Raw genomic sequence first — 14,954 nt, 5'->3', positions numbered from 1 at the left:
ATATCTCAGATTGGCTTTGTCACAACAAAAGATCTCAACCCAAGCTGAAGCACTGGAGGCAGCATTGCGGTTGCACAAAACCCCAATATAGGATCTAGGGTTGGGAGTACAGCAAATCCAAGCACAAATACAAAACTTATGTCTAGAAATGTGAAGCTTGAAATAAGGATAGGTGCCTAAGATAGAGGCAAGGGAAGAAGTGTGGTGTATCAAATGTAAGGGACAAGGCCATGATAAGGACCACTGTCTGATCTTCGCGAACTATGTGGCAGGAGGGGGACCAATAGTGTTGTGAGATACAAGTTGGGCCAAGTATGGTGCTTGCACTCTGGTGTGCAATCTATCAGGTGGGAGGAAAGCATGCCATGGACAATTGTCACCTACTACCAAACTTAAGACAACCCCCTCCTAAACAGTTATTTTGTAACTTCTGCAGAACGGTGGGCCACGATGAAAGAAATTGCCACAGTTATGAAATTTTGATGGATTGAGCACCTCCGTATAGGATGCAAATGGAGGCAGGCAGGTAGGATCATACCGCACCGCTACCGCGAGGAGGGTACCAAGGATGTAGATGAGGCCACGGGGGAATGGGACCTGGACGGGGATGAGGACAATTAATTTGCTATAACTGCAAAGGGCTAGGGAATTACGCGCGGGATTGCATGAACCTGACCAAAGCTTGTTGTCCTTATTGTTACCAATTTGACCACAAAGCAGTCAATTGCCCCATGCTGATTGCTCAGATGTGGGAAAAGGGGGTGCTTCCAGCTAACCCCACTCAGAACGTCCAAATGATGAAGGCTGAACCCCGCGTGGAGGATCCTAACATAAATATGATGCTCCGAAGTGGTGCCACCACTGGAGAGGATAAGGGGAAGCAGCCAGAGACAGATGCATGGGTCGGTAAGGTCCCCTGGAAACAACCAAACTTTGACTTGGAGCGTGTCAAGGAAACCTTTATGGAAGCCAAGAAGAACTTCGTGGAAGCTTCTACGTTGGAAGGTAAGGATCAATTTGGATAAGACAAGGGTACTTCTATGCTAACCACCTTCTTGGAAACTTGCATGAACTTACTCAAGGATGCTAAATCAGTAAAGGAGCTGCAAGAATTAATAACTCGATGCACGGGAGCGTAAAAACCGTGAATGATCAAAAAATTAGGCAAACATGCTTTGCGCATGGGGCAGGAAATGCTATTGACTGTCCAAATTAGAGACTATGAGATGGATTAAGTCGTTTTAGATTTGGGGTTCAACGCGAATGTCCTACCAAAGCAGACTTGGGAATGCATGGGCAGGCCTCCACTACAATGGTCACTGATTCAATTACAGATGGCTAACCAACAAAAGATTCGGCCTATGGGAAGATTGCATGGGGTTACAGTAGACATCGATGGCACCAACACCCAAACCGATTTTGAGGTCATAGAAATTGTGGATGATAGTAACCCATATCTTGCACTGTTAGGGATAGATTGGGCAACGAATATGAAAGGATTCATCAACCTCAAGAAATGAAAAATGATATTCGAAAAGAAATCTCTCCGTGTAGTGGTCTCGTTGGATCCAATGAAGGGGCGTGATAGACTGAGCCCGTGCGTGACGAAGACAACAATGGGGAGTTGGACTATGTCTACAAGATTATAGCACAAGATTAGGATAGGGTAAATCTACCAGCAGATGGTAGACTCTCATGAGACCGTGATAGTTCTTGCACGTCGGACTCAGATGAAGAGATTAAACGATCACAGAACCAATTGCATGAAGTAACCACACTCAATTGTAATAGGATGGTGTCTTAGGTGCAGATATCCAATCAGCCTAGAATTAGTAGTCCAAAGCCACCCCAATAGACCGGTGCACCAGCGGCTGATGCCAATGTTACTAGGGGCTCAAGGAATTTTTAGATACCACGAGTTCACTAGGCCTGTAATAGATGACAGAAGGAAGCTCAGAAAAGACAGAATAGCCGCAGGCCCCGAAACATCAATACGCTGTGGTTACGACCAAGGAAGCGACGTACGCTACGAAGGGATGGATCAAGAAGTGTAGACTAGGAACAAGCTGCAACCCTGCTATCATTGTTGTATCCACACTCACGGAAGAACATAACCTCACGACTGGCTACCCAGGTGCTTGAGAGGTGCTCACAGCCCGGGCTAGCAAGGTAATTCTGAACTCGCAAAAAAGGTGCGAGCACTTGACTAGTAATAGAAACTACAGCCTCAGCACCTCGAGCAGTTGAGAGAAGGCATGGGACTATAAACTAGTCTATAGAAAACGGGCGCGGCAAAAGTATTTTGTACCAAGTCAGGTCATCCACACGATCGCAACTACACCCTACAAATGGCGCTACCATAGTGAAAATTCAAAATATGATCGTTAGCAACATGGGTCCTGACAGGAAGGGTAGATTACATCAGATAGGAGCGGGTGGTGGGACATTAAGTTGAAAGTTCCGGATGAGATATAAAAATATCTGCCGACTCAATGCTACTAATAAACTGAAAATGGAGGGAACAGATTTTTTAAAATCTCATAGTTTGTGGCTAGCACTGGACATTTGGCGCTTTGAACCAGTAAAATGTAGCAAGTATGCGGCTACCAGGCACCCCATGAGTACCATGGCAAGAACCTAAGCACGGGTGGCAGAGGAAATGCAACTGAATCAGGAAGTGCCGGAGGATGTGACTCAAGTTCCCGAAGTTCCTAAGTCCCCACGTACCCTGTGACCCAGGAAGAACAAGCAGATGGTAAAACAGTCTGGGCCTCACCAAGACTCAACAAACTTTCGGTAGTTGACAAAGGCAAAGAAGTCACCACTGAACCCGCTGAGAAGGATGATGATCTACAAGCCCTGATTGATCAGATTGATGCACAGGCGGAGGAAGAAGAAGTTGCATTCCTACTTTCGTCGTTACCCCCGTATATTTCTCCGTGGATTGGGACAACCAAGATATTAAAAGACGTGGACACTGCAAAGACTACACTCTAGAGCTCACTTCTTCCGGAGGACATAAGGTTTGAATGGTTGCTGATGGGGCACGTTCCAAGCGTCAAATTCAAAGATTGGGACATTACAGACAACGACAAGTTCCCCAAACTGGCTGATGACAAGTTATTATAGCAGAAGTGGTTACTTGTTGTGGAGAAGGCAAGACTGCTAAACCTTAGGTGGATACCTCACTATCACCACATGACCATCACCATATTTGTGATTCAATAGTTGTATGTCTCATACATGATGGATATCTTTGGTTGGAGGAGCCGATCCTAATCATAGCCGACCTAATCCACTGGATTACGCACCTTTCACTTAGAGGGAATAACCCCGCAGATATAGCAGGAATGAGTAGTGAGGGAGGCCTCACCGAAACAGTGAAGGGGAAATACCATCTGGATAAAGGAAAGCAGAGGTATGTCATAGCAAGCATCATTGACTATGTGGTACGAGTCGCCACTAAGCTCCTAGCCTCTAAACTCATGAGAAAATGTTGTGCAGATGAGGTGCCAACCCTTGTCATTGCATTGGCAGGGTAGTGCGTCGAGGGGGTTCAGTTCAATTGGGCATAGTTTTCATGCAAAGAATTCCTGACCAATTGTTAAGAAGCAGAGGAAAAATGTAAGACATTTCATTATACATGGTCGCTTTTATCAATCCTTCTGGTTACAGGTGAATTTCCGTAGGAGAGCCAGTTTCCCAACCTAGAGGATAGCCTCCACGAAGACATGAAGTATAGTTTGCTTGGGGCTACAAAAGATGCAGTAAGGGTTTCCGCGATCCGAGCATTTTGGACCTCCATGGAAGGAAAGATATGGACACAGATTGCTCGAAGACCGCGCATGTCCCCCACAATCTACAATAATTTTCAGAGCACGACTGAGTTCAAATAAAAAATACATCACTTGTATATCCATGTTTGAAAGGATCCAGAGCGATCATGGGTCACACTTCCATTCCTTGCAACAGATGATGCCATTTATGCGGTCTTAGTAGCATGGCCTCTAGAATGGCATACCCTGGACAAGGTCATTCTCTACAGGCTGGAAGCACAACAGTAGAAGAAGGAATGCCAACAGCAACTCACTCAGCTGGCAGAGAAGACACGTTAGGAACAACAAGCCACTTTGTAGCAGGAAGCTACCATGAACCCGACAACACAAGAGAACTAGGAAGATCAGGGAATGGACTTGGAATAGGACCCACAATAGGAAACGGAGAGACAGGACCACCTCAAGCGGTCACGCACCAAGGAATGACCAGCCACCTAAAAAAATTCCAAAACTTTGAAGGCTCTAGAAAAAGAATTCATGGACAGTATCCAACCAGCAAGAAATGTTACCACCAGCGCATTGCCCGCACTAATCACCGAACAAACAATTGTGTTGCGGGAGATTAGAGCATAGTTGCAGGCATTACAAGAGCCACCCCGGGCTAGGTCACCTAACAGCTAGTAGATGATATAACCGCCGCCATGCAGATGGTCAACACGCACACGCCACACACCCTACCATTGCCAACAGGTGCTATCCAAGCCGAAGCCATAGGCAAAGAATGTAGCGGGAATTAATCTCACCGCCCTATCTAGAGAAGTACTATACCTACTCCAAGAGGGAGTAACTCAGGAGTTTCGAGCTAGGGAAGGTCGCGCTTTCCACATCTTGGTCGAGCAGAAGGAAAAATTAGAACAGGACACTCTCCAGCATGATTACCTGGCCACATGATATCGGGAAGTAGAACAAGCTGTGATGGATGCATATAACATGGTACTAGAGCTAGCCATCCCCGGGGACCTCCCACCAACTACCAAGATTCAGCACAAGACAACCAGCATTCGCACGGCCGAAACAGAGGCCGCAAGAGCCCAGGAATAACTAACGTTACAAGTTGCAGAGCTCTGTCTGAAGGCCCGACCACCCACACCCCCGGCCGAATGGAAATGCTGCTGTGGTGAAATTCTAGCCAGATTGGAAACAATGAGGAGTGTTATTCACGAATGCTCGAAACAAATAGGTCAGTCTCTCGGGATACTCACATCCCTCTAGGAGTACCCAACCATACAGCGAGTGGAAATCGAGCCGTGTGAGTTACAACAGGCCTAAGACACTTCTCGCAGCGCTACACAGATGGTCGCTATCACGCAACGGTTGGTCAAAATGAAGGAGGCCCAGGCGCTCAAGGCCCAAGTTGACACGACACGACAACAGGAAGCACTACTCAAAGAATGTATCCAGCCTTGGCTCAATGAAGTGTTTAGAGTATCTACAACTATTGAAGGCAAAGTCGTGCATATGCAGGTAGTATGTGATACTGAGCAAGCAACTGCAAGTGATAGGGATGCATCAACAGCTCACGTGGAAAAGGTACAGTGGCATGTAGCCGAATTTGTTGCAGGGACAGGCATTATGTAGAAGTTGTTGATCAACCTCTGTGCAAAGATTCCCGCACCAGCTAAGTGACTCAGGGCGAGTCACGATGATTTTGTTGGGGGACTGTTGGGCAGTAGAAGCCTCGCGGAATGGTCATGGGGCACAAAGCCCGAGATTTTGGGTAAAGATAGGGTAAAGACTCTGCAAGATGCACCGAGCGTGATTTGTAATAAGTGGAGTCAAAGTGGTAGTCCGCTCAAGAATAATGTAAAGAAATGTAAATGAGTCGACCTGCCCATGGATCGGGGTCCATGGAAATGTATAAATAGAGCGAGGCTCTATGGGTAGAGGTAGCTAAGTTTTGTTGTATGATCATGGATCTGAAATGTAATGGGTTTTTGAGGTGAACCATCTGAAAGTGTCTGTAAGTCTGAGTCAAGGGTTTGGTAGTGGATAGAGGCTCTGCAGCTGTGTGTGTAGAGGTCTGGAAGAGTCCATAGCTGTGTGCGTGGACCCCTGCAGCTGAGTGCGCAGGGAGAATTTGGATGTATTGGTGAAAAAAGAGAATAAAGATAAGTTACTTCTGTAATTTTGTGTTAACTCTAAATTATCACTGATCTAGCTCTTTGTATGGTTAATATCACTGTTTTATCTATGCGCATATGCCTACACCTTCAATACATGTGAATTTGTGTTTAATCTAAGTGTCTGAACTGGATAAATCTAATAAATGTTTGTTTAAAGACCCCTCTAAGTAGACCTGATTTACAATACTGCATCAATTAGATTAGATCTATAAATGGCGCACTAATAGAAGGTAAGGATTATTCTGGGTCCAAATTTGTGCGCGTATAGAGCAGCGTAAAGCTGTAGAATAGTGTGCGACACCTCCATACCACAACTAGACATCCCAAGGGTGTGGAAACCTGGCTCTAGCACCCTTCCCTACTACCTCGGATGAGACCTTAGTCCACACTTCGTGGACTATTGCCGAAAGGGTCGGTAGCTGCGGGATTTGTTTGGCTAAATAATTCTTCCGAACCTGACCCAGGTTTAGAAGAATTATTTAGCCAACCAAATCCCGCAGCTACCAGCCCTTTCAGCAACAGCTCGCAAAGCGCAGATTGATGTCTCACTTGAGGTAGCAGGGGAGGGTGCTGGAACCAGGTTTTCACACCCTTGGGATGTCTAGATGTGGTCTAAGAGGTTCGCGCACCATCCTGCAACTTCGGAATGCGCTAGATCCATGTAGATCCCAATAACTTAACTTTCTCTTACCGCGCTGATTACAGATCTAATTTACTCGATTAAGTATTATAACCTAGATCTACTTACAGAGGTCTTTAAGCAAACATTTATTACTTTCATTTAGTTTGCATATTAAGATTAAACCCGATTCACAAGTACTCAATAAGCATATGCGTGCAGATCAGCACAGTTTCATTAACCATGAAAGAACAGAGCTGCAATAGTTCAGAATTAACGCAAAATTCAGAAGAAACTTATCTTTATTTCCACTTATCACCCTTACATCCAGATCTGCCCTGTGCACTCAACTGCAGGGGTCCGCACACACAGTTGCGGACTCTTCCAGGCCTCTGCGCACACAGCTCCAAAGCCTCTATCCTCTACCCCAACCCCCGACTCGGACTTACAGACACTCTCAAAATGCTCTTCTCAGACACCCATTACATTTTAGATCTCAAAATCACACCAAAAACTTAGCTACTCTACCCATAGAACCTTGCTCTATTTATACCTCTCCGTGGACCACAATCCATAGGCAGGCCGACTCAACTTACATTTGTTTACATTATTTTTGGGTGGACTACCCTTTTTTACTTTGACTTATTACATATCGCACTCTGTGCATGTCACAGAGTCTTTACCATACTCTTACCCAAAATTGCAGGCTTCGCATCCCATAACCGCTACGCGGGGCTTTCGCTACCCAAAAATCCCCCAACACAATCATCGTGACTCGTCCTGAGTCACTCAGCTGGTGCATCCATCTTTGCACGGAGATCAGTGAACAACTTCTGTGCGTTTCTTGTGCTAGCAGCAAACTCTTCCGTCATGTGCTGCATCCATTACACATGTGTTGCTGACACCTCAGTCCCTATCTTGGCTGACTCCATAGTGGCATACTTAGCCTGCATGTGGGCTACCTTGTGGTTTATGGTGGTTGAAACCGTAAATGCCTCGTCCAGTCATGGCTGGAGACGAGCTTTAACCATTGCTTCCTTTTGTATAGTGGCATCGGCTTGGATTTTCATGTCTTGTACCTCCCTCATCTTAGCTAAGCACTGCGTGATAGCAACGGTCTGCGCAATCCCTCTGAGCTAATCATAAGCTTGCTGGAGCTCCCGAGCCTCGGATTCCAATCGACAAAGTGTTGGATCCTCCTGAAGGGTGGTGATCGTAACAATCAATTGAGTTAGCAGCTCAGTACATTCCATCATTGATCGTGTTAGCATCGTGCGCCCCATAGTCATAACGTTCTTGCGTTTCTCTAAGATCTCTGGTGGTATCGATTGTGGAACTTGCAGTCTTAAGTTCACGATTTGCATGCTGAGTTCTAGCTGGATCCGCATGGCCTCCTCCTTTGTCTTTCGAAACCTAGTAGCCAGTGTAAAGATTTGTGTGTCAATGGGCAATTCCTCCGCAATTTCTAACTCTTGGGCACTCGAGCAGGCTTCTGCTACTACCTTCTCCCTGTGCTGCTTTTGCATGATTGCTTCGTCGCATTAGAGTTGCAGCTATTCGATATTTAGAGTACTTCGTCAGTGCAGACGGCCCTGGCGTGAAGTTCAATTGTGGTGCTGTCATGTAGTTGTTGCAGACTTTCACGTGGTAGAGTAGCCACATTTAGTCCTAGTCTTGTAAGGCATTCTAGCACAACTCGGTCCTCCGTTTGGGTGGTAATCAACATGCCGGCTGGAAAAGGGATAAAATGAGCCATTTGGGCTTTTAACAATAGTTTTGTAGTTTCCATACTGGAAACCCCTGGAGTAGCGCTGGTGCCTACCCGTGTAATGCTTGATCCCAGTTCATGTAGCTATGTGCAAAGTTCCCCCAACACAATCTGCTGCTTCGACATGGCCTCATCGACTACCTCTCGAGTGGCATCTCGAACGGTGTTCTCGATGTCAGTTAAGTCTCCTTTGGTTAGCGTGGTCACTCTGCTATCCATTTTAGATGCATTTGCCTTCTTTCATGGCTTCAGCCACTTTGATGGCGCTGACCGCTTCACAGGTGAATCTGCACCTGTTGCTGGTGGTTCGTCCCTACCTGGCTTAGGGGTTGCCTTCTGACTGTCCTTGTATGTCATTGATGCTAACCCTCCTAGTAGTGCCTATCCTGCTGCTATCTGAGCTACCTCCCATGTTGCCTTAACTTCTGTGACAAACTATTCATTGCATTTTGTTGGACGGCTCACTTAGCTTCCTCCTTTTGTTGCCTGATAGTGACCTCGTTGCGCTCTACCGCTACCGGTCCGTGCCAAGCTAGTGGCCAAGTATCCACAATCCCATTGATAACATCGTCAGTAGTAATAAATCAGAGTGAGGTCCATGCTTGGGTTGGGTCCTTATGCACCCTGATGTAGAGACGATGCATGTTTGCCTTAAATTCAACAATATGCTTCTTGCTTTCATAGATCCCATTAGACAGGTGGGGTAAGGCAGTAATCCACTGACCCACATTCACGTCCATCAGTACCCAAAATATTTTGATATTTCGATTTCGTCATGCATCCCTTGTCACCCAAAGGGAAGCATATCGAGCGGCTTTCGGCCATTCCTATTCCAAGACAAGAAACTGGCTTTCTTCAGGTAGGTCGGTGGCAACCAGCATGATGGATAAGAGCAGCCATGCATAATGGAAATTTTTGCCCTCCTCTTGCAGTTCACAGCAGTTGGCCAAAAACTCTTCACAGAGAAACTGGGACCAATTGAACTGTATGCCGGCGGCGCATTCTTCAGCGAGTACAATCACGACTGCTGGAACCTCAGTGCCATGACACTTCCTCATTACTTTACCTGCTAGTAGTTGAGTGGCGATGCGAACTACTTTATCTAAGATACTATCAATGACGTACCCCCACTGCCCTTTTGTAAGCTTATACTTCTTTTTTAATCATTCTATCATCGCAACATCATTACTTCTGTCAGTAATTTATCGAGGATCTCTCCCGTCATAGGGAAGGTGAGAAACTCGATGAACAAGTTTAGGTGTGATACTGACGGGTTTACTGACCCATAATATTTCCTCATGAATTAGACAGAGCAACTTTTTTATAACCAACATGGTTATCGGGGACCGGAGGAAGTGGGGAATCGATAAGAGACAAAGTAGCCCAGCTTGGTCCACTTTCCACAACTAGTCCTTGGGCTGGAGCATTGTCACCATTCCTTCTACAGTCTGCTCCATTAGTGCGTTCGTCGCCAGGTGGAGAAATTTCACTATATCCGCGAGATCCCAATCTTTGAATTTCATTGTCGCCACACGGCCAACCACCGAGTTTTCTAATGGGACTTCTTTCAATAGAGCTGGGGTAGCGATGACAGTGTCAACTTCATCTAGGTTTTCATGTACTTTTGCCTTCCCCTTGCTTGGGAACATACTTGGGTCGTCGTATAAGCTGTATAAGATCCTGCTCAGGGTTGACTTCTTCAGCATATGTGGGAGAGTCTTTGTTGTGGGGAAAAATGCCTATGCAGGACGATCCTATCCACCTAAGGTGTGACAGTGCCTTAGCAACAAACAGAGACAACTATTCTAGTATTCTTCCTTTATGAATTAAGAATGAAGAGAGATAGATGGACTAACCGGTGTCTTCCGTTTGTCCCTCGATCCGGTCTCTCTTCTCTTGGAGAGTTCCCAGCTACTTGCCTTCTCGCTCGCCCAGCTTCAAGAGGTTTATGCAAGATCACAAGAAGAGAACACTACACAAGACATGAATTCATATTCATAACTAGTTCAGGATTAGAAATAAACTAAACATACTAATGCAATCATACATCAAAAATACATCAGTATATAGGAGAAACCAAGATAGCTTTATTGATGAATAACAAGGTTCAGGAAGAGATACAACCCAGAGGGCTCCAATCCAGCATCTCCTTTCCAGCAAATGGAATTCCTATCTTCACCCCCTTCAAAGCATTAAGCACCCAATGATTCCAATCTCAAACCAACAACAATTCTTTGCAATAACAAAATTCCAGCCTTTAGATCTCATGGAGGAGAGATCCATATATAGATGTTTGGAGAGAGGATGAGTCAGCTTGAGATCTGACTAGTGTCCTCTCCCTCTGTCAGTTCTTGATTCCACTTGTAGGTTCTTGCTTCCACTTGGAGATTTGGAACCTCTTACTCATCACCAGTCGAATTCCCTGAGGCAAGTGTCATTTTGGAAGCTTCCTGGGTTTTGACACCTTGAGAAATGAGCTTGCCACATGTCCACTCTCATTCAGCGCAGGCAGCCAGTGTTCCTTTTGACATTCAACGCAGGTAGCCAGTGTTGGCTTTGACATTCAGCGCAAACAACTAGTGTAGCCACTGAAATGATCCTGAATTGACTTGTTTTTGAGCAGTTTCAGGTGGAGAACTTCTGTGAATTGCTGTGGTTTGTTAGCCTTGTTCCTCTAGGGGTAGGAACAACATGTTTAGGGACTTTGGATCCCTTAGATTATGGAAATTTCATGCTCAATGCTGTAAGGCACAAAAATGTCTATAACAGTTGCCCCCTAAAGTATGAGGCCGTTTATCGGGTGAAATGCTTTATCAGGGGAATCCGAAGTTCATCCAATGCTGGGAGGAGACCTGTAATACAATACAATACAATACATTATTTTTCATACTGCTTTCATGATCTAGCTGAGGCGGGCATTCCCATGCTCAGCTTTATAAATTCATTTTTCTGTACATAGAACAGACAATCGTCTGATGGTGGACTGATAATTTTGATGAAATTATCATCCTTTGAGTAGGATGATTATCTGCTGCAATGATGTACATGTCAATGTCTTTATCTTTCCTGAATATATATCACAGCCCGGATGGATGAAACTAGATCCGGGGTCTTCAAACTCATTCGATCTTCACTCTAAGTACAAGTCGATCCATGTGAGAATTGTTCTGAAGTCGAACATGGAAAGACATCGCTTGATTACCGGTCAATGAGGTAAACCGTTAACAAGCGCGAGAGGAATCACCGATAATGATAATGACCCTCAAGGTACTACAGTACAATTCACGTGGTGTGAATAAAGGACTTGGCGTCGAACACCACGCAAAATCTTTCGGTCGAAGGTCATTGATGTATACCTGTCGCCGGAAGTGAGAAACTTGCCATTGAGGCATGCAAGCTTCAAAGTAATGAAGGGGTTGTTCCTAGATCAACTTCTTGGATAATGAGCTGATGTCGACACGAAGCGATCCGTCAAAGGAGGGCCTTAATGAATCCCACATCAGTGACACGGAACGGAGCTAATGATTTTAATGGAGGTGAAAACGATCTGTGACATATGATTCAGGGTGGCGGTCATGAAAGGATGAAGGATAATGTATGGCAGTGGATGGGACACGGTTGACTTTTCTGAACGACTTCTCTTGAACATGTGGCGACACTGATGCGATGGATCGGTAGCATTACCCAAAATATGGATGGTATGGCGAGACCATGGATGTGACCGGTGAATGAAACAACCCAACCCGATTGTGGTACGGAGGAAAAGTGTCATGTTCAAGAGCGACTTGCTACCATCAAAGTTTTCTTTAGTTTCTCCCAATTTTTCCCCAGTCATTGCTGACCAGTACCTCTTTATTTTTGTCAAGCTTGAGGAGGATAACATATGCTTGTTCTATAACCTGCCCTTCAGGCAAGCCCATCCCTATGTTTTAACGAGCCTAGCGATAGTGAAACTCGTTCTCGTCTAATGACAAGTTTGTCGCTATTTAATGATTTTAACGAGTATAACGACAAGGATAACTCGGTCCTTTTCATTTTTAGAGAGTCTGAAAAGGTACATAAAGTTAACTCCAAAAGTCCTTTTTCGTCATCTAATCCCTTAAGTCTGAAAAAGTATAAAACAATACAGAAGGGATGAGTTTTCGATAGTTTTAACGAGCCGAACAAAAAAAGCGCTCGATCTTTTTGTGCAATAATCCCTCAGGTCCAAAAAAGATTAAAATCTAGAGGAGGGATAGCTCTCCTGGTCGCTTTAACGAGCTGGAAGGCCAAAACTCGGCAATCTTTTCATATTTTACGAGTCAGATGAAAAGAGCTTAAAGAAGACTCGTCTTTTGAGGAACGAGTGATAAACAGGGTTAGCAGCTGATTCCAGGTACAGGTTGGAATTTTCCAATCACGGCAGTGTCACAAGGATGGCTAGGTGAAATCACTCTTCGCAGCTATTCCTCAAAATGGGTAAACAATCATATGGAGGTGAACGATCGGCCAAATGAAAAGTGGAGGTGATGGTGCAAACACGACCAAGGCTTTGATGGCTGATGATATTACATTCACTGTGGTTATTTATCGGGTAGTTCATTTTTTAACGAGCTTAAACGCGGGTGGAAACATTTGCTCGGTCTTATGTTTATTTTTTAACGAGCATGAACTATGTGCTAAAACTACTCGGATCTTGCGTTCATTTTTTAACGAGAATGAACTGTGTGCTAAAACTGCTCAAATAGTTTGCATGCCCCTAGCATAATAACGCAAATCGAGGTGCATGCCACCCAAGCTTCATTGCATTCAACTCGGTGGTTGGAATGAAGGTTTACCTTTGAGATTTGGAAAGGGGATTGTTTCATTTTTTAATGAGGTTGACATAGTAAAAGAACTATCCTCATGACTCCTTGTTTCATTTTTTAACGAGGTTGACACGAGATAAGAACCGTCCTCAGAGCCCATTGTATTTACAGTATTTCTATTAGGGCGATGATCCATGCTGACAAAATGTTTAGGAATCTTCAGAATCCATTAGATATATGAGATTTCATATGGTGATTACTCGCAGGCGGTAGGGCAAAAGTACCCATTAAGGCAGGGTCTTTTAGGAGACCTACCCCAATGTTTTGAAGCGAATGATTGCTTCCATGGATCGTTGGAGTGCTTCCCGTAATTTGTGAACTGTCGGGGAGGAAATTTTGTTGGTTGACGACTGTAATTCCTCCTTGAAAGGGAAATGCAATCTTCCTAAAGTAGTTTGACACAACTGCGGCCATGGCATATATCCAGGGCCTTCCCAGTAGGATGTTGTACTCGAGGTTTCCATCGATTACTTCAACATCAACTTCTACTGTTTTGCCCCCCAGTTCAACTTGCAAGTTACTTAAAATCCCGTATGGAGTGTATGATCGTCCATCAAATGCTTTTAACGTCGTTGACGATTTCGACAAGGGTGGTGAGCCTAAATTTTTCCAGCAACTCATCGACATAAGACATGTAGATGCCCCCTCATCAATAATTGTTCGATGAACAATTTTGTTGAGGGCTTTCACTTGAATAAGGAAAGCTAGTTGAGCTGGTAACTGAGGGTCATATTCTTTATGATCAAAGGCCACAAGATTGGAATCCATTGGGCCAATCCCACCTATTGCTGATAATAAAGCTTGCTCTTGGGAGGGGCAATTTTGCGGTACCTCAAGTGTCGACATAGCGGACGGCGATTGGGCCAGGTCCTCTACTATATTATAATTCTGTGCTACTTTGGCATGAGGATTAAATGTCGATTTGTGTACTACTCCCTTTGGCGACTTTATCATTGGTTCAGGAATGATGGGTGGCACAACTTTGGTTAAAGTTGTCGTCGAACTACTAGGTTGTTCATTAGCCTTGTTATTCGACAGCCGTGGATTCCCGTAATCTTTATTCCTTGTCAAAGCATCATTTTGCTGCCTTGAGACAGACAACATAAGCACTTGGGATCGAGAAGCATTTTGATTAGCAACCAGTTTGGTTCCTGGGCTTGGAAACGGATCAGTCAATACCGCTGGGGTTTTTGAACTCTTAAATAGTTTCTTAACTTCAGCTATATGTGGACAATCTCTCGTCCAATGATCCTCATCGCATATACGACACCCCGCAGGGGGTTTCCTTTTTCTCCCTTTCTTTTTCTTCTTGCCCCCTGGTTGCTTCAGTTGTTTGCCCTTGTCGGTCGACATGACATTTACTTCCGAGGCAAGAAGTTCCTCATTTGCATTTTGACTAGAAATCTTACAGGCCTTTTTAGATGTAGCCTTTGTCGATTTCGTATCTGTTTTTCCAATCACGCCATCGCCAGCGTGAGAGTCATTGTTTGATTTAGGAGGAGGAGGAACTTAGAATTCCGGTCTAGGGGCGTCAGGTATTTTGTCGTAGAGCGTGCCAGACTCAGTATAGACCAAGTCCAGATATTGCGCACGAGCGATGACTTGCTCTTCTGTTACGACTCCCCCTTTTGCCACATCTTCCATGATTGTAGGAAGTAAGGATTTGATAAACCATTCAGCTAATAGCTGATCGGGAACGTACGTTTTCACCATCCTACGACGACGTCGCCACTCATGTATATGATCAGATATGTGAGTGGC

Source organism: Pinus tabuliformis, chromosome 2_2, assembly GCF_031772625.1.
Source record: "Pinus tabuliformis cultivar Carrire ecotype Pingquan chromosome 2_2, CPIR1, whole genome shotgun sequence".
NCBI lineage: Eukaryota > Viridiplantae > Streptophyta > Pinopsida > Pinales > Pinaceae > Pinus > Pinus tabuliformis.
This window is presented reverse-complemented; position numbering follows the sequence as displayed.